This window comes from Pseudorasbora parva, chromosome 5 (genome assembly GCF_024679245.1).
Source record: "Pseudorasbora parva isolate DD20220531a chromosome 5, ASM2467924v1, whole genome shotgun sequence".
Classification (NCBI taxonomy): domain Eukaryota; kingdom Metazoa; phylum Chordata; class Actinopteri; order Cypriniformes; family Gobionidae; genus Pseudorasbora; species Pseudorasbora parva.
Genome location: NC_090176.1, coordinates 9,460,661 through 9,481,739, shown reverse-complemented (window position 1 = coordinate 9,481,739; position 21,079 = coordinate 9,460,661). Strand labels below are relative to the sequence as shown.

Genomic DNA, 21,079 nt, shown 5'->3' with positions numbered 1-21,079 from the left:
TTGGTTATAAAAAGTTTAAGTGACGTAACAATTAAGTCTTCCTTGCAGAACTTACATTTCTGTCATATTTCACATGAGCTTGATGAGTAAATTCTGACGCAGTTATAAAAGGGAGTTATGCCATGTAGCTACCATCCCAGATAGCAAAATACACTCGGGCCAGTTCCGGTTTGATTCTCGCCTGCCGGATACTTACCTGTCGGCCGGCTTCCGTCTGCCGCACTCGGGCCGTATGCCTGTTTAGCCTACTCACTGCCCGATTCCGGCCCTAATCAATCTGGCCAGATGGCAGCCTGCCGACGCTGCCGCAATCAAGCCGGAATCGGCCAATGCAGGCCCGATTCTTAAATAACCTATATGCTACTTTTGTGTTGAGATGACAGCAAATGGATAATGTGATACAAAACGTTTAGCCTAAAATAAAACTTTTGAAGAAAATGCAAACATACTTTAGAACATTTTTAATCCGAATATTGTTGCAAATGATATAAAAACAAAGACCAGAAATATGAAAAAAACTATATTAATTTAGAAAATTGCACGTTTATCAAGAAACAATTTAAAACACAACCAAAAAAATAATCAAAGTGCACAGGTATAATGAACTTATGCATTTAGGTTGTAGGCTATTGCATAGTTTGTAATTTTTTACATTAAAGTGCAAAAATTATAATATGAATCATTGTGCATTTTTACAAATTTCACGATTTATTGAGATATATCTCTTCAAATCTATTTAGTAAGATCTGTTTATGTCATAATACTCATGTAATTGCCTACTTATGTTTATGTCAAAAAATCTAATCTTGACGCGACAAAAAAAAAAATGCCTCAATTAAAACCAAAGGAACCCGTTTACTGCGACTGCATATCGATCGCGATTTATATACAATTAGTCGATTAGGCTAATGAGAGCATTCTCGATTGTGCATCACACCATTAGCTTGCAATGCAGAATACCGCGTCTGACTGATTTTTAGATTTAAGGAAAGATCGGACACTCAGTATCAGATCAGCTGAAATATAAGATGCGCTTGTGTCCGCGCCTGAGAGAAGCATTGATCCCGCTGTGTCCATATGGACGCTCGGTCGATGAAGTGTGAAGCAAATAATGTGATCCTCATAAACCAGCGCACAGCTGAAAGTCAAGAAACTGTGACGCTATTACACACATTTGTTTTTTTGTTTTTATAAAATGTAAATGGCAACTTTAATGAACTATATCCAATTGCATTCAATTATAGAATAGCTAAACAAGAAAATAGATACTGCAGGCTATATGGAAAAAATATATTTTAAACAAGAATAATTGATTATTTCAGGCACCCAAGATTTTTGACCTAAAGTCATATTTATGGAGCCCATTATAGATTCAGTCTGTAATTGCACAAAGTGCCATTTAAACCTCCAAAATTGCTTTATAGTTGTAACCATTTGCAGAGAGTAACTGAATTATTGCTTGAAGGTATTTGCTCTTCCACCACTAAAACCCCATTAGTATGATGCACTTAACCTGTGTAGATTAGAAAACTTTGATTTGGAAAACTCTTCCTGTAATAAAACAAAAAAAATGAGATCACATAAAACAAGGATTTTTTTAATACTGTACAAACTGTACATATTCTCTCCCCTAACCCTAAACCTTCCCATCACAGAAGACGTTCTGCTGTTTTCCTCAAAGGGACCACAAAATGTCCAGATATTGCCATTTATGTGCGGACATTTTGTCCTCATAACACAAGGTACACACACACACACACACACACACACACACACACACACACACACACACACACACACACACACACACACACACACACACACACACACACACACACACACACACACAATATTCAGTCATCAGTCATCATCCAGGCTGACGCATAAAATGCATCATCATCATTTTACCACAAAGAGTATTACTGTAAATGGTCTCTTTCAGGAAATTAATAAACGTCATCCATCACAGGAAAACAATGGCTTCACCTCTACTGATCGATACGTTAGGATCCTCCTGCGGTTTGCTGGATGATGGAAGAGTTCAAGTGTTCCCTGAGTGATCCTCTTTCAGCCTTTTGCTACAGTTACATTATATTGACAATGATATCACTCCACAATCTGACTTGTGATGCAGTCTGGAATTAAAACACACCGTGTTGGTTCATTTGTCCAATCACACTGTGGTTCCTTGCGACTGTCACCTCTGGCTTGATACTTAAAGGGTTAGTTCACCCAAAAAAGGGTCGTTCCACACCCATAAGACCTCCGTTCATCCTCAGAACACAGTTTAAGATATTTTAGATTTAGTCCGAGGGCTTTCTGTCCTTTGAATGTAAGTGTATGCCCACTTACTGTCCACGTCCAGAAGGTAATGAAAACATCATCAAAGTAGTCCACATGTGACATCAGTTGGTTAGTTAGACTCTATTAAAGCGTCAACAAAACATTTTGGTCCAAAAATAACAAAAAATATGACTTTATTCAGCTTTGTCTTCTCTTCCGTGTTCCTCAAATAAAGAATCAAACGTTTCAAGATTCAAGATTCAGATCGCGTGTCAAACTGGCAAACTGCTGAAATCACGCGACATTTGCAAAATTAATCACGAATCAATCCGCTGATTCACGACCGTTTGATTCTTTATTTGAGGTTTGAAAACAAACGCGGAAGAGAAGACAATGCTGAATAAAGTCATATTTTTTGTTATTTTTGGACAAAAATGTATTGTCGACGCTTCAAAAGAGTGTAACTCTAACAGTTACGTTCTACTTACTAAACCTTAAATATCTTAAACTGTGTTCTGAAGATGAACGGAGGTCTTACGGGTATGGAACGACATTGGGGTGAGTCATTAATGAAAGAAATTGCATTTTTGGGTGAACTAACCCTTTAAGAATCAACATTGATTTGACTGCACTGACACTATTTGAAGAGAGCTGAATTGAGTTAGATGATGACATCCGTGTTTTTTCCAGAGCTGCTTTATAGATGAATCGACTCATTTCATAATTGATGAGCTTGACACAGTTGTTGATCTGAACTGAATCAACAGTTTAATTTGCCTCTGGTTCCAATCAATATTTTATTGAGTTTTATAACGGGACTTTTTGATTAATGTGTAAAATAAAGCTTGAGATAAACATAACTTAACTTTGGCATATTGTTCTACATAGTAAATTACACACACCAATAGTGAATTTTAAAGCAATTATATTCATCTTTGAAAACGTTTTTAATGAGAAACTAGATAAGACAGTGAGTATGTTGTAAACGTTAAATGAACTGCATTTATATAGCGCTTTTAACAGACCCTATGGCCATCCAAAGCGCTTTACATTTTTGCCTCACATTCACCCATTCACACACCGACGGCGATGTCAGCCATGTAAGAAACCATCCAGCTCGTCAGGAGCAGCTGGGGTTAGGTGGGTGTCTTGCTCATGGACACCTCAACCTTTCGGTTTGTAGACAACCTACATGAACCACTGAGCCTCTGCCGTCCAAAATATAGAACAAAACGTAGAACATAAGTTGTGGAACAAAACAACGCTTATTTATACCACAGGCTTTATTTTAGTCATAAATTGAAAAATCTAAAAAGAAACCAGCGGCAAAGTACGTTCTGACGTCATACACTCACCCCCTAAGGGTGGAAGGATTTTGTATCCTTCCTGTTCTTAGATCATGACATTCTTGCACCTTGGCATGACCTTAAAGTGGAAAAACAACTTGTTGCCAGCCCGTATCTCTCTGAAAAACACTGCATTAGGAATGCCAAATAATCTATTGCAACATGAATCTCACAGAAGAGAAAGAGAAAGTCATGAACATGAAAGTGTCTTCGGACCCACTTTATAACTAATATGTAATAACATTTAAAGAAAATCTAGTTTTTAATGTTGTTTATAATGTTGTTTATATGTCTATATGGTGAGCAAATTCATTAGTCAACACCATTGCTTTATCTAAAATGGGCAAAGAGTAAGGATTTGAGCGAGATTGACCTGGGCCAAATTGTGATGGCTAGACGACTGGGTCAGAGCATCTCCAAAACTGCAGCTCTTGTGGGCTGTTCCCGGTCTGCAGTCGTCAGTATCTATCAAAAGTGCTCCAAGGAAGGAACAGTGGAGAACCGGCCACAGGGTCAGGGTCAGGTTCAAGGGTCATTGATGCACGTGGGGAGCGAAGGCTGGCCCGTGTGGTCCGATCAAACAGACGAGCCGCTGGAGCTCAAATTGCTCCAGAAGTTAATGCTGGTTCTGATAGAAAGGTGTCAGAATTCACAGAGCATCGCAGTTTGTTGCGTATGGAGCTGCATAGCCGCAGACCAGTCAGGGTGCCCATGCTGACCCCTGACCCCGCCGAAAGCACCAACAGTGAGCATCAGAACTGGGCCACGGAGAAATGGAAGAAGGTGGCCTGGTCTGATGAATCACGTGGATGGCCGGGTGCTTTGCGTCGCTTACCTGGGGAACACATGGCACCAGGATGCACTATGAGAAGAAGACAAGCCGACGGAGGCAGTGATGCTTTGGGCAATGTTCTTCTGGGAGACCTTGGGATGTGGATGTTACTTTGGCCTCTTTCAGCAGGATAATGAGGGCGGGGATAATTAGCATATTCATGGGTCCACGTATACTACAGTGAAACTATTTTAAGGCATGAAAAAAAATTCACAGAATTTTTTTTTTTAATTTTGGTAATCACCGATGAGTTTTAAGGGATGAAATTATTAAATACAGAGGGACTTTAAATAAATCATTTGATACAATGCATGCATTGTGTTAATACATGTTTTACATAGAACTAAAAAAGACCTGCATGTAATTACATCTCAACATGTCCTCCACCCAATACGACTCTATAGGTCGTTTGTCACTTCCTTGAAAGCTCAATAGCAGTAAAAGTGTTTCACAATACAAGAAAAGTGCATTGTACCTAACTATTAATTTTTTTGACTTAAGTGCACACTGTAGTAGTTAAAAACACTTAATATGAAGTGGGACTGAGTCGTCGTCGCCTTGAATGGCGGGGCACATGTGCAGGGTGACTCGTCAGCCCACACTCCTGTCTGATAGCACAGGAAGCCAGCCCGGGAGAATGTGAATGACACTGTTGTGAGATCACTGCTGATTCACTCTGTGGGCACTCGGCATGACAAAAGACTGCAGACCTCCAGCGTGACCTATCCAGGGAATTTGACCCTGCCCGTGACGGACGGAATATGAATTCGAGGTCATCAGTGTGATGTGCATGATGAACATTCATTGAAAGCAATAGTGCATTCACAACAAATTGACTGGGGTATTTCTTTATTCAAGAACAAAGGCCAGTTGTTTACTATATATCTTGATGATATCAAATAAATCTTAATGCCAAAGAACTGTTGCATGTGAACTAAAAATGTCTGTAATGATTGCTGTCAAAAGAGGTTTGAACATTATGCTGATCATTATTAACTAAAATTTAAACTGTAACTTGGAGACAGTGATTAAAAAAACACATGGTAGTTGGTTTCTTAAGGAATTTGAATTTACAGTTATATAATATCCTTGATTTTGTTTATTTATTTGATTGAAATGGGAAGTTTAATGTCAGGTAGTGGTGTAGTCAAGACCACTTAATCCGAGACCAGGAAATGACTTATTTTTAATCAATAAATATAGTTAGAATAAGACACTATAGAGCCTTACCAATCAAATGAAACATTAACAAAAATGTATCTTTGCACTGCAGAGGCGGTACAGAAGATGCATCTGAACTGGTGAATTTACAAATGCATAAATAATGTTTTTTTTTTATTGAATGTTTGTTAAACCAATGTCATGTTTGCAGTCATGCTCAAATGTATGAAACCGCTCTCTTGCTCTTGTGATATTGCTTAACTATATCATGTTATAATATACCATGTATAAGGACTTTTTTTTCCCAACAATATCTGAATATTTTAGGCATTTGTATTCATTTTTGACACAATCCCTCATTCATTTCTGAACCGGCACAATAAATAAAAGTTATTGACTGCATCTGAGGCCGTATGCTTTACATCCAATCACTCCAATGATGTTAATAAATAAATCAGACAATGCACCGGCAATTTGGTGATATCCCAGCCGTTGTGTCCTTGACCGGTCTTGAAACAAATCATCTAGAGTCCTCTAAATCTGAGACCGAGACAAGACTGAGTACAAATGTGGTCTAGACTGAGACAAGAACAAGACCTTCAAAAAAAATGGTCTTAAGACCATAGAACAGGCAAGACTACAATGTCAGGCAAAAAAATATACACCAAATAACCCTGTGCAAGAGGCATATAAAGTATTCCTGTCTCTAAAGAAACTGACGGATGGTACCCTGATGAGAAGTCAGTCACTGCTGTCTTTAAAACCCCCACCGTTACACCTGTCATCTACCAGGTGTCAGCTGCTGACAGTTAAACACACACTTTGGGGGTTTCTGAACGCAAACTTTGTGAATCAGCACCAGTGTCTGTGAGCTGCATGTACAGAAAATACACATCGTCACATTGAGGAACATCTGAATGCATCAAACAGCCTATGGAAAGTGCCAAAAGCTGTTTCTGCAATGCCAGCGTATCCATCAGGGACGAGAACTAACATAGTCCTCTGCTTTTAAATGCCTTTAGAAGTTATGGATTGCGTAACTGAAAAGCATTTGAGATGATTATACAGCAATCTCTCGTTCTTTCCCTCATTCACTTAGACTATAGACTATAAGTAATGAGCCAGCAGTCTGTGTGGAAAGGAAGGTTTAATCTCCACAAGCATCAGTCAAAATCTATCCAGTTACCAAACAGATTGATTTGCTCACTGTGTCTCGAGTCGAGTCATTTCCATGTGTATCAGATCAGGACGAGGGAACAGAGAATCCTCTGACGGAATGACAAAAGCTGTCACCAGACACCTCCGCTCTGGTTTGACTTCAGTAAAGACCGTCTTTAATACAGCCAATGGTGTTTCACCTGCTGGGTTTAAAAATAGCTACATGTAAAACTAGGTGCCATCAACTTTTCCCATGTCTTCTCAAACACAAGATATCTAACAATAATGTAACATTAATTACTTTATTATAAGTAGGTAGAATATCAGATGAAGGCAGTGTATTCCTTAAAAAGGCTCTCTGATTAAAAAAATATACACCAACCAGGCCACTTTTAAACTCATGTTTTGAGCCAATGAGTCAGTTCCTAAAGTTATTTTGGGGTGAACCAACTCTTTAAAAGAGTGGTGTTGACACTTGTTTTGTTTTTTGTACATCTTTGAGGAAGTGTTCCTATATCTGATTTTGAGAAACACATGCAAACATAGCAACAGCTTCTGCAAACACTGGCGTTCTTCCTCTATTGATCAGACTATATTCACTGTATCTATGGGCCTGTTTACACCATGGTCAAAGCATGCGTTTATATTGATTGGATAGCTATCGGTTTTGTTAAATCTCTTCCATTAACACTTAATAAATTTCATTTGCAGCAGTTTGCACTCATTGTCACTCATCTGTGATGAGCCATATCTGTGGCAATGTGTGTTGTGGTAGCGCTGTCATATAACATGTAACACGCTCTCTCACACGTTTATGAATTGTTTTTCCCCTTTTGGGAGGAGATGTGCCAGTGTTTATCACAAGAACATGTATATATGAACACAAGAAAAAAAAGACATAAAACAAATGATTTTTTGTCATTAAAGGGGGGGTGAAACACTCAGTTTCAGTCAGTGTCATGTCAATCTTGAGTACCTATAGAGTAGCATTGCATCCTGCATATCTCCGAAAAGTCTTTATTTTTTTAATAATAATTAGATAAGAAAGATGCGCTGTTCCGAGTCTTTCCGAAAAAAGCCGAGCGGGTGGGGGCGTGTCGTGTGAGCGGAGCTAAATAATGACGTGTGCAGCAGCGCGCCGTGTGTTGAGTCGAGTGCGTCGTAAAGCTGTGTCATCCCTAACAGCGGGAAAAAAACTTTATTCAAAATAAAAATATGGCTTTTAATCAGATACAGCCATACATCTATGATCCGGAATCAGACCCAGAGGCTGCAGTTGAACAGGAGCAGCAGCAAAAACGACTAGAGCAGGACGTCTGTATGTGGTAAGTTACAAGTTATACACTAACTATATAATATGCTTAGCGGCTTGTGTTATTTACATATTTATACTTGAATTATATCGTCGTATTTTTGTCTTTGAAGGTGTACATGTGGGAAGTGCAGTTGTGCACGTGTGTTTGTGTGTTTACGCGTGGTTTGTGTAGACAGTAAGCGGACTAAAAAAAACACAGACATTTGAAGCAGTCTCACTCACCCTTCTAACGTTGGGACTGCTCCATCCTTCAGCATTAGGCGATTGGGAAAATCCGGCGTCGAGCTGGGCCTTGTTTATGAAACAGTCGGCACCGAAATGCAGCGAACAGATATAAACATTCGCGCAACTCAGTTGCTGATCCGGAAAAGCAAATTACATCTACTGTTGCCTTAACGCGGGGTTTTGGAGAATCTGTGCAGGACTGTCTTGGTCTGGCAACCAAAAACGCACTTTTTTGGTGACATTGTTATGTGCTATGTGTAATTGTCACCTGTCCAGCATCCTACAAGCCAGCGCTTTGATGGGCGTAGGCTGTTGCTTTCGCTCTCTCCCTCTCTCTCTCTCTCACGCGCTTCCGGTAGAATTGTCCGTAAGGCCCATACAAGGAAATTCCGCCCCCATTAACGTCAAAGGGGACGCATGATCTCAAAAAACTTGCCGAAACTTATGACTAACCGGAAGTAGTATTTTTGACAAAGAAATACTCCCATTAAACGTCCACCTTAACTTTTGAAACTTTGTCTATGTTTAGTATGGGATTCCAAGTCTTTAACAGTGTAAAAAGATCAGTATGCATGAAACAGCATTTCACCCCCCCTTTAAAATCCTTATCAATGCCAAAAATACTCTCCTTGTGGGCAGCCATGTTTAGGGCCTTATGAAATCCGTTTTATTTTTCCCAAATTCCGTTTAATTTTTTTTTTTTACTACATTTTAGTGGTTAAATTTTTTTTTTTTTGTAATAAAAAAGCATGGCTAATTAACTGAAATCATGAAATTTACAATATAACATCAATTTATTAAAAGTCAATAATGATTTAATTATTATTACTATTATTATTAGTGTTAGTGTTATTATTACATTGCGATATAGCTAAAATACTTTACATCTGTAAAAAATTTCGGTCACAATTTCAAGTTAAGCCGAACTTTTTGACGGGTTGCTGTGAAGATCTTTGGCTTTCTGTGTTTTTCTATGACGATCATTTTTCTCAAATTAAACAGTAAAATGCTGATGAAGAGACTCTGGAGATAAAGTTAATGCGTTCATGCAAGCATCATGCGTGCTTCAGTGTGTGTGTGTGTGTGTGTGTGTGTGTGTGTGTGTGTGTGTGTGTGTGTGTGTGTGTGTGTGTAATAAATCAAACCATTCATTCACACAGAGACACGCAGAACATGCAGGACTCATATTTAAATATTCTTTCTGCGGTTTAATAGTCAAAGATACGGAGCCCCCTAAAGGGACGTAGTATAGGATGGGAGGAAAAAATATTTTTCAAAAATTTGGTTTCCTCCGAGAAACTTTGCATTTCCTCGTAAAGATTTTTGCGTTCCCTCACAAATATATAATGTCCCACTGGCAGTGTTTCAAACAGCTCAGCGCGTTAACAATGGAGCGGTTCATAGAGTTTTATCTTGAAACTTAAGTAGACCTATAAAGAAATACAGTCAGTGCTAGTTGAAAGGAGTTCTGTAAAGTTGGAAATATATTCACAGAATTGAACTTCCTGGATCAATAACTCATGAGCTAAAAAAGAGGACAACAAAAACGAGCTTCAACCTAATTTTTCTCAAAACTTGCCTTATAATATATAGATCTCTATGATCAGGCGGCTGAGAGACAAGTCCGAAAGGTACCGGCTGGAAAGTGCAACACAGGAAAAGTGTTACTACAAAAATACACAATACATTTAAACACTGTAGTGTCTCCAAATTTAGTTTACACATCAATGCTCTCATCCTGGTCATACCTTTGTGAGGGAACTTAAACGTTTTGCGAGGGAACACCAAAATCTTTGCGAGGGAACACAAAAGATTTAAAAAAAAATGTTCCTCCCATCCTAAACTTTTTTTACTACATCCCTTTAGGGGCTCCGCACAAAGACACTAGTCTTTATCGGAATTTGACTTAAGTGTACTGACCTACTTTTATAAATGCAACAAAAACATGAACAAATTCTGTCAAAGTCTGCATTATACCAATGCAGACCGTTTTTATGACTGGATTCCACATCGTGGAAGTCAATAGGGCCTGACATGTTGCCATTATACCTGGTGTATCCAGGGAAATTTCACATACCCCTTCGATTGAAAAATCTTAGTTTGAAGGGCTATCTGGCCCTTCCTCCTACCCCTACCCCTCCAACCAAAAGAGAATCGAGACATGTGTAGGGGTAAGGGGTGCAAATGGGACTGGGCCATTTAACAAACTAGGCCGAAAGGGTGAAAGGTAACCTCAGACTTATAGTGTTTACCCCAAAATGAAAATTCTGTAATCATTTACTCACCCTCATTCCTCGTTTACTTTAAAGCCTAATATATTGTGAAGAATCTTTCAACAATTTTTTGTCCATTCAATGAAAGTCACTGGTGTCCAAAATAACACTGGAGCCCAATGACTATCATTTTATGGACATATTTTTCATTTTACAAAATATCTTTGAGTGTGCTGCAGAATTAAGAAAGTCATGAGGGTGAGGAAATGATGACAATTAGATTTTTGAACTATCCCTTTACTTTTAACTCAAAACACAAATGTGTCGAAATGAGCTGCATTCATTTAAAAGACAAAGACAAATGAAAGGTAAAGGCTGCTAACACCTGAATGTGAGACATTGGGGTGAGAGTAGTGTAAAAAAACATGTGTTAGTGGGTTAGTTAAGACTGATTTTCTGCAGCCTGGCAATTGAATGCATCTTAGAAACAAAACACTATCGGCTTTTCTCACAATCGGGTACCGACATAAACCAAAGCTAAACACAGCCATGCTAACACAGAAACAATCAGGTCACAATCCCAACAAAAGCTTGAAAACAGCAAAGACTGAATCAACATCAAACCCAACTGGAATTCGCCACATACATTGAAAAATGAATAACAGCAACATTAATGCATGACTACTGACTAACACATTAACATTCTAGCACATGCATGTTTACTGCGGCTCTGTGCATTTATAAACCATGCGGCTTGTGATATAAGCCCAGTGAAAAGACTGAGTCTGCCCGTTTTCCTTGCATCAGTGGCTTGGTAAAGTGCTGAGTTTAATCTCAGTGAGAGCTTCCTGATCGGTCAGTGTTGTGACAGAGTGCAGGCTCTTTTGTGAAACATGCATCGCTGTAAATCTACCACAAACTCCTGCAGCACAAAAGCTCAGCTCTGGTTTACAAGTGATGGGGGTGGGGGCTCAGAACAATGAGGATGTCAGAACGTCGGGACATCACTACATTCTTTCTCAGACCGCTCCTGCCTGTGCTGTGACGCAGGGGATTGTGGGGGATCCCCTTTTGTTGCTGTTGCAGGGTGGTAAAATGCGGTGTCTCTTGAGGTCAAAGAGTCCCTGAGTGAAAAGGAAAGCAGCAATATCTGCTGGATGAATGTGTGCAGGCACTGAAATGTGTTCTTCTTAGTAAGACATCATGCGCTGAACAGTGTAAGAACCAGAGGTGGACAGTTACTAAGTACATTTACTTGAGTACTGTACTTAAGTACACTTTTTGAGTATCTGTACTTTACTTGAGTATTATTTTTTATGGAAACTTACGACTTTTACTTAACTACATTTGAAAGACAAATATTGTACTTTTTACTCCACTACATTTCTATCAAGGTCCTCAAAGTTGTTTCTGTAGCAGTTTTGAAAGTCAGTGGATGATTTTTTCTTCTTTAAAAGGTGTTTGGGTTTTTGCAGAAAGCCTTTCAGGAATCAGTCTTGTAGGGTCATGTTAAGTTCAATGATTTCATAGCATTTTTTGAACTCTGATTTATAGTTTATAAATGGAAGCAAAATGGAAGAAGATGGAAGTCAAAAAAATGTATTATTTATGTATTCACATAAACAAAGTTCATTTTGTCTTAAGTGAATGTAAACAGTTGGGAGAATATCAGAAGTGTATCAGTGTATTGGATCTGTGCATTCGGCCTTAAAGTGACAGCAGCTTTGTAAAGAGCTTTGTACTTTTATACAACTATTTAAATGAGTTTAAGTTAGTCGTATGCTAGCATGTCTTATGAAGCATCACTGACTGGCTTAAACCATGATGGCATAATGTGCATTTATACAACGATAATAAAATAATGCGTTAACATAAAAAAGGAATTTACTTTTGATACTTAAGTACTTTGAAAACAAATATTTCTTTACTTTTACCTCAGTAAAAATCTGTTTTCACAACTTTCACTTGTAACAGAGTAATATTTGACTAGTAGTACTTTTACTTTTACTCAAGTAGGCTAATGAAGTCGTGTACTTTGTCCACCTCTGGTAAGAACAATCATCACGTGTGATCATGGGCTTCTGATCGGCCTCTGTTCCCAAGACTCCACTCATACTCAAAGCCTGATGAAAGAGCATGTGCTAAAGGAATGTGCCGAGTGTAATGTAGGTTAAGCTCTATTGAATGAGTGGCATATTGTTGGTTACCACAGAAAACAAGTTTGACCTGTCATTCATTTATATAAATAAAAATACAGTCATGCAGGATTAAAACAGAAATGTGTTCATAAAAGTATTGACAAAAAAGTTTCTGTTTGGATTTAAATGCTTAAGATCATTATTGCAGGGATTATGATGTTTCTAGCATGTTTTATGTTTGGCAACAGTTCTTCTAACCGTAATTGATGGAGTGTGTAGCTTTTACTTTCTGCTTTTAAACCATGTAGAAAGACACATCATGGCCATATTCCAGGATGGCAATGTCAAAACTCATAAGCTCTGTGAAAGAATGGTTGGGAGGAAGCATGAAGGATAATTTTCACACATGAATGGGCACCTCTGAGTCCAGACCTTAAATTCATTGAAAGTCTTTGGGATGTGCTGGAGGAGACTTTACAGAGTGCTGGAGTCTTGCATTGGCAATACAAGATCTGGACCAAAAATGTATGGAAATATGGCAACAAAATTTAAAGATTCGTTGGTGTGAAGAGCAAATAATTAAGGTATGCTAATAATTAAATCTAAAATTATATATTATAGTATGTTTAAAAATACGCATTTAGTCATTTAACATCCAGTTGCATTTTCGCAAATTCAATTATAACAGAAGTAAAATAATACTTTCTTACCTTGTTGGTTTTTGTCCTTTTTAAAATTGCACTGTTTAGCGGCATCTAGCAGTGAGGATAAACCCAGCCCGGTCTGTCGGTGATTTGATTTCGCCCTGCAGCTCAGGCTGGAAACCTGTACATGTTTCTATCCTGCTTCTGTTACACATTGGCGGGGACCAATGACGGATAGAGAAGTGATGGATCGTTGGTCTGATTGGTTGAAGGACTATCCAATTGCGTAGTCATTTGAACTACGCCCGTTGATCATGCCTCTTGTGCAGTGAAAAATACAGAGCAGACACACAGACCAATGTTATGTCTTTAAAAAAACTGAGCTTGGTCTGGTTATAGACAGACATGGTGAGGTTGTGAATTGCTATAACTCACTCCTCCCTTTCGAAGAGAAGCTACGGTGACCGACACACGACAAAGATGTCATCGTCAAAGACTGCAGCGAATAGCTAGCGCTCTGTAGGGAAGTTTGTCAGTTTAGGGCTACTGTAGAAACATGACAGCACAACATGGCGGCTTCACTGTAAGGGGACCCGTGGTGTATAAAGACAGAAATGTCTCATTTTAAGGTAATAAAAACATACGGTTCATCATGTAAGGTCTTTTTACACCACTGAAAATATAGTTATGTATATAATATATTACATTCCTGTCAATAGATTCTTATAAGTACTACACACTGCACTTTTAAATCCTTTATATTTTCACATACAGAGACATTTCATCATCATGCCACCAATGGTGTTGATAAACCTGAAACATTATTTATTAATATGATAAAATTATTTACTCCTTTGCCATGATGAATTAAAAGAAAATGATTGCTAGATGTGTTGAGGAAATGCATTGATGAAGCAGCATTCTTCAGTGGTGTAAATACATCTATTGCCACCGTCACATATTGACACTAGGTCTGGACCCCTTGGCGTCCCTTTTTAATGCACAGGGTACCGATTTAGCATCATTTCCCAACATTTTTCATAATTTACCATTGCTTTTTTAGTTGTTTGTCTTATGCTTCAGATCAAGCACCAAATTCTTTGCATTTGTAAAAATAGATATTATTAATATTTATAGGCTACTTTTATTTTTTGGCCAAATTAAGTATGTAATTTAATTGTAAGCTTGGCAAACAGTTTTGTAGAATTTGATGTTTCCCCATTCAACGAGATAGAAGCTGCACTTGCATGCCCTAGAGGTGTTTCAAAGATGGCCGCAGAGTGAAATGACTTGTCTTAAAGGGACTTTTAAGGACTACTTAAAAGTGTATACTTTTTCAAGTATTTAAACGTATCACTGAAATGATCCCGTCGCTCCTTGAACGCACATGTCTCATTAAAAAAATAAACCCAGCTCTTTTATATAATAAGACATACGAGAGCCGTTGCAATATAACAGTGAGAGCTGATGTAACTTTTCTTTGGATGGCAATTTTTGAATGCGTGCATATGTACGGCGGATGGTAGATCTTCACACAAATGAATCGTTTGGCCTCAGAATTTTGTGCTTTTGAATAAATTGTGTATCTGCCTGTTATGTCCTGTGTTTTATATCATATAACACACAAATGGTTAGGTTTAGGGGGGGTTGGGTTACGTGTTTTTAACGTGTCTAAATAGCGTAATAAAAAATAAATAAATGCAAATAAAATTATGCTGGCTGATTATATTGAGAATCACACTTCAGCAGGTCATGATGGTAAAATTATAACCCAATAGGCCAATATAATTTAATCATGACAATAACATTCCCATGCCCAACATGTCCTAACGCGTCTGTGTATGATGCCAAAGGTTTCTCATGGAAAGCATTGGAATACCCTACATGTGAAAAATAACGCTAAAGGGGGAACTTGTCCGTTAAAAAGAGACGCCGAAGGGTTCTGACCAAGCATCAATATGTGAGCTGGGTGTGAGAGCGTGTTGGTAAATAATGAGTGCATCTCAACTCCAAATGCTCTCTAAATGTATTATCCAAAGCAAACCTCAAAGTATTCTTCATTTTTGGTTGCAGGATGTTTCAACAGCATCCATCCTGCTCCCGATCAGAGGTTGTAACAGGTGGGGACCCGCAGGAATTTTGCCCTGCAGTGAGAGATTAAATAAAAAGGGTGGTCTAAACATAAAGGCTTGTCCTGGGGCCAATCCCTTTCACTGATTTTGCTATTGATGTTTGGAAGTGAGAAATGTTTCTTCGATATGCTTTTAGTACTGGTGCACTATTATTTTTGTCACTGATGAAACTTCATGTTTGTTGAAGTGTCTCGTTGCCATTCAGTTTTCCACTGACACAGTGATGTTTCACTCTATTAAGACATGGGGGACATAAAGCTAAAGTTCACTGAAATGCTACAGTCAACAATGCCAGTTCTCAATCAGCTTACACTCCTCACAGTCAACACTGGCAGTTGTGTCTATGTGAGCTGTAAACAGGCGAAACGGCATCCTGCACAAACACCAGATTTCTCTCCTAGATTTCCTCAATAGTAACTGGGACCAACAATCATTAACTAGCAGTGTACTTTCTAATTTGTCCCGCTCCACACATGGTCAGCATGTTTGAGTAACCTGGAGGAATTTAACCGCGGCCTTTGACGCTCAGGACGGGTTACCAAGGAGATGAATAGATCAGCGAGGTCTGGTGCGCTCTGCAGGACATATGAGTATGCAATCTGAAAGTAATGAAATTACATTTAAATATGTATTAGTGGACTATTTTATATTGATTATTTTCTGATGCATAAACATGCTTTGACCAAAAATTATGTGAAAAACAAGAAGAACATTTCAGACCCTCTGAGCATATTTGTGGAAGCTTGAGTCTGCAACTGAATAAAAATATCAAAAAGGTAATTGCATCTTTTTATCCCACAATTCAGATTTTTTATAGCTCACAATTCTATCTTTTTTTATATTGAACTCTATAGGTCAAAATTTCAAGGAAAAAAATGTCAGTGACTATTATGGGGAATACAGTGCATCCGGAATATTCACCATTCAATATTCAATATTCAGCGCTTCACTTTTTCCACATTTTGTTATGTCACAGCCTTATTCCAAAATGTATTACATTCATTATTTTTTCCTCAGTGGTACAAACAATACCTCATAATGACAACACAAAAGAAGTTTGTTTGAAATCTTTGCAAATGTATTAAAAACGGGGGAAAAAAATCACATGTATAAGTATTCACAGCCTTTGCCATGACACTCAAAATTGAGCTCAGGTGCTCCTGTTTCCACTGATCATCCTTGAGATGTTTCTACAACTCGATTGGAGTCCACCTGTGGTAAATTCAGTTGATTGGACATTATTTTGAAAGGCACACACTTGTCTTTATAAGGTCCCACAGTTAACAGTGCATGTCAGAGGACAAACCCAGCCATGAAGTCCAAAGAATTGTCTGTAGACCTCCGAGACAGGATTGTATCGAGGCACAGATCTGGGGAAGGGTAGATAAACATTTCTGCAGCATTAAAGGTCCTAATGAGCACAGTGGCCTCCATCATCCATTAATAGAAGAAGTTTGGAACCACCAGGACTCTTCCTCGAGCTGGCCGTCCTGCCAAACTGAGCGATCAGGGGAGAAGGGCCTTAATCAGGGAGGTAACAAAGAACCCAATGGTCACTCTGACAGACCTCCAGCGTTTCTCTGTGGAGAGAGGAGAACCTTCCAGAAGAACAACCATCTCTGCAGCACTCCATTAATCATGCCTGTATAGTAGAGTTGCCAGACGGCCGATGACAGACCCCCTCACGTTTGCCAAAAGGCACCTGAAAGACTCTCAGACCATGAGAAATAAAATTCTCTGGTCTGATGAAACAAAGATTGAACTCTTTGGCCTGAATGGCAAGAGTCATGTCTGGAAGAAACCCGGCACCGCTCATCACCTGGCCAAATACCATCCCTACAGTGAAACATGGTTGTGGCAGCATTATGCTGTGGGGATGTTTTTCAGTGGCAGGAACTGGGAGACTAGTCAGGATCGAAGAAAAGATGAATGCAGCAATGTACAGAGACATCCTTAATGAAAACCTACTCCAGTGTGCTCTGCACCTCAGACTGGGGCGAAGGTTCATCTTCCAAAAGGTTAATGACCCTAAGCACACAGTGAGATAACAAAGGTGTGGCTACGGGACAACTCTGTGAATGTCCTTAAGTGGCCCAGCCAGACTTGACGTTTGGGGTTTGTGTGACGTCGACCTGCAAATGCAGACATGTCTGCTGGATTGCATTTACATTACACTGAGTTCCGATCACAATGCGTCCTTGGTTGCATTTACACTTGGCATTAACGTGACATGTATCTGGATTTTGTCCACATATGCATTGAAAAGACAAGTGTAAACGTGTTTGTGATTGGAGTGTTACCCGATTAGTGTGTCCTGATACAGATGTAGTCGAGGTGATCACATTGTGATCGGATCTGAGTGTAATGTAAACGCAATCTAGCACGAACACTGTGCTAAGTGAGCTGATCGATAAGAATTAAGTTTGTGAAATCTAATTACATGGAAATGTATGAATTATATCTGTTTATTAAAATATATGGTTGACTAACTACATGGGCAGAAGGTGTCCCAAGTGAGATTCCAAGACACAGTTCATTCCTTAGCACAGGTATCTATCAAGTATCTATCAAAAGTGCTCCAAGGAAGGAACAGTGGAGAACCGGTGACAGGGTCATGGGTGGCCAAGGCTCATTGATGCACGGTGGGAGCGAAGGCTGCCACCGTGCCACCATAGGCTTTCCTGTAGCTCAACCAGTAGAGCGTGGCGCTAGCAACGCCAAGGTCATGGGTTCGATTCCCAGGGAAAGCAAGAATTGACAATAATGTAAAATGTGTACTTTGAATGCAATGTAAGTCGCTTTGGATAACCAAATACATAAATGTAAATGTAAAGGCTGGCCCGTGTGGTCCGATCAAACAGACGAGCTGCTGTAGCTCAGATTATTCAAGTTTTGGCATTAAAAGGCGAACCAACACAATATAAGGAAGGTGATCATAATGTTATGCCTGATCAGTGTATAAGTGCATTCACGCTATCTTAACACGTTGAGCTCTAAATTACAACTTGTATTCTGTGAATTTTCGAAAAGAGCTACTACTTCTACATCCTAACCAGTGTTGCCATAGAAAGGCATAATTCCCAGTCTGAGGACATGAACAGCTCTGAGTAAAACATCATGTGTTGGCATCAAAAAATTACAGTAATTATGCAGCATATGTTCCCTTCGGGTCTGAAAACAATTTCAAATATTTAAGAAAGCCCATATAAAAGGGATCATTCTATACCCCAATTTTATTCATTAGGGTCAGAGCACTAATGATGTGAGGACCCTACTGTAATTGCTCTATCATTTTTATTTTTTTATAAACGTTTTGCTAAATTTGTGAAGATCCTGAGTTTTCCCGGAAGAGCATGTTTGTGGCTGCCTGACAAAGTTTGATGTTTCGCCATGAAAGAGGAAGTTGTTGTGACTTGGGCATAAAATAAAATAAAATCCGATCTGCTCCAAACTTCACGTTTTATTAGGCCCCGTTCACACCGCAAGTCCAAATGCTCAATTGTGATTTTTTGTGATGTGATCGGATCTGAGTGTAATGTAAACGCAATCTAGCACGAACACTGTGCTAAGTGAGCTGATCGATAAGAATTAAGTTTGTGAAATCTAATTACATGGAAATGTATGAATTATATCTGTTTATTAAAATATATGGTTGACTAACTACATGGGCAGAAGGTGTCCCAAGTGAGATTCCAAGACACAGTTCATTCCTTAGCACAGCGTTCGTGGCTCGACTGGTTTTCCAAGATGGCACCTGTCTGTAAACACGTAATGTACTGTCTTTATAAAGGATCTTCTTATTAAACTTTAATAGTACACTTAATTTTGTACACTTACAAACTTCTAAAATCTTTGGTTTGCATGTTGGGACCCTCATTATGCTGCCGTGTTAGTGTGAGGCTGTTTTTAGCCTTGTTAGTGGTATTAACTAGCGATTTAATTTTACTACCCTGTGCCCCATAGACAAGCATTATAAGCTAATCCGTTTTTAGAGATAAAACTCTTCACAATCGATTTCATGAAAACTAATCCCAGAGAACGATCTACTCGGTAACCATCTGTTAATTACCCCTAGGGTCATTTCTCACCGGAGATGTCATTTAAAGGTAAAAAAACCCTGCCCACTATCATTATCCATTATTATTTTTGGGATAGTAAAATCATAGTAACATACCTAAATCATAGTAACATAAATTGCTTTCACTTAGCAATTCTACCATAGTCGCTGCCTGTGTTACATAATGTGTACGCGAATGTGGGAGCGGAGGCATCAAGATAGGGGTGTGATCCTTTTGTGCATGAGAGTGTTTGTTTTGGTGATTTCACACATCAACAGTGTTTACCAGAAATCACTTACTGCACCTTTAACAGCAAATAAAAAGGCTGCTACTGGAGGAGGAACAGGGCGGTGCTGGACTTGATTTATACGTCACAGGAAACAGTTTAATGCTCGGCTCTGTGGATCCATTAATGTGACAAAGGGCCGGATTTCACATGGCAGAATTTTGCACCTCCCCCTTTTGTTAAATCAATCCTATTTAGGCTTGGTGCTCCGATAATGGGCAAAAATGAGACATTCTCTATAGTTCTAGAAAGGAAAGCATGCTGGGAAGTCTGTGAGGGTATCCCACAGATAGAAGACGATTCACAATAGCTTGTAGAGTCTCTTTGTGGTTTGGTGTCCTCACTGTCCTCTGTGCTTTATTTGCTGCCTGTGATTGATGATAACTGTAAGAGTGGTGTTCACCTTTGACCCCTCAGTACTGTAAAGCCTCACCATTGATTTGCCCCTAGTGACTGATGAATACCTAATAAATAACTTTAAATGCCTTTTAATGCTTATTAAGCATGTATTACTACATGCCACACAGAAGTCCTCTTTAATAATTTGTGTAAATAATCACAGGATTTAGAGTCCAGCGTCGGTTAAATGTGGCTAGCTTTAAACCCACGGAACCTGTATTGGCAAAAAAATTGAGTTGTCATTCTATCAAAAGAGAAGGAGCAGTGGAAAACAGCTGAACCAAATGAAGACAGCTGGTGAACTTTTTAAATGTGCTGAAAAAAGGAAATTCAGACTCTTCACGTTTAGAATTTCCACCATTCCAAGGACATTTAGTGGGTTATGAGTAAGTATGCAAATTGGGATGCAGCCATAAAAATCTTGATAGAAAATGGAAACAAATTGGTTGACTTAACTTGCGACTAGCATAATGCTTTTACTGGTATTTAAAAAACCAAACAGACACCATAAGAGGGGGCAGTATGATTGGCTGTCAGGGTATTTTCAAAATCAGAAATATACATTGATCAGGCATAACATTACCAGTGAAGTGAATAACACTGATTATCTCTTCATCACAGCACCTGTATATTAGGCATCAAGTGAAGGATTTTGCTCTCAAAGTTGATGTTTTAGAAGCAGGAAAAATGGGAAAGCATAAGGAACTGAGCGAATTTTAACAAGGGCCAAATTGTGATGGCTAGGTTAGAGCATCTCCAAAACTGCAGCTCTTGTGGGCTGTTCCCGGTCTGCAGTGGTCAGTATCTATCAAAAGTGCTCCAAGGAAGGAACAGTGGAGAACCGGTGACAGGGTCATGGGTGGCCAAGGCTCCCACCGTGCCACCATAG

The 21,079-nt window shown here is 39.0% G+C and overlaps 1 non-coding gene across 1 annotated transcript; it reads left to right on the top strand.

Annotated features, from left to right (window-relative positions):
• Positions 1-18,122: 18,122 nt before the first annotated feature.
• Positions 18,123-18,197, top strand: trnaa-agc (transfer RNA alanine (anticodon AGC)). The gene has a single exon. It is a non-coding gene; the product is annotated as a tRNA-Ala (tRNA).
• Positions 18,198-21,079: the final 2,882 nt, after the last annotated feature.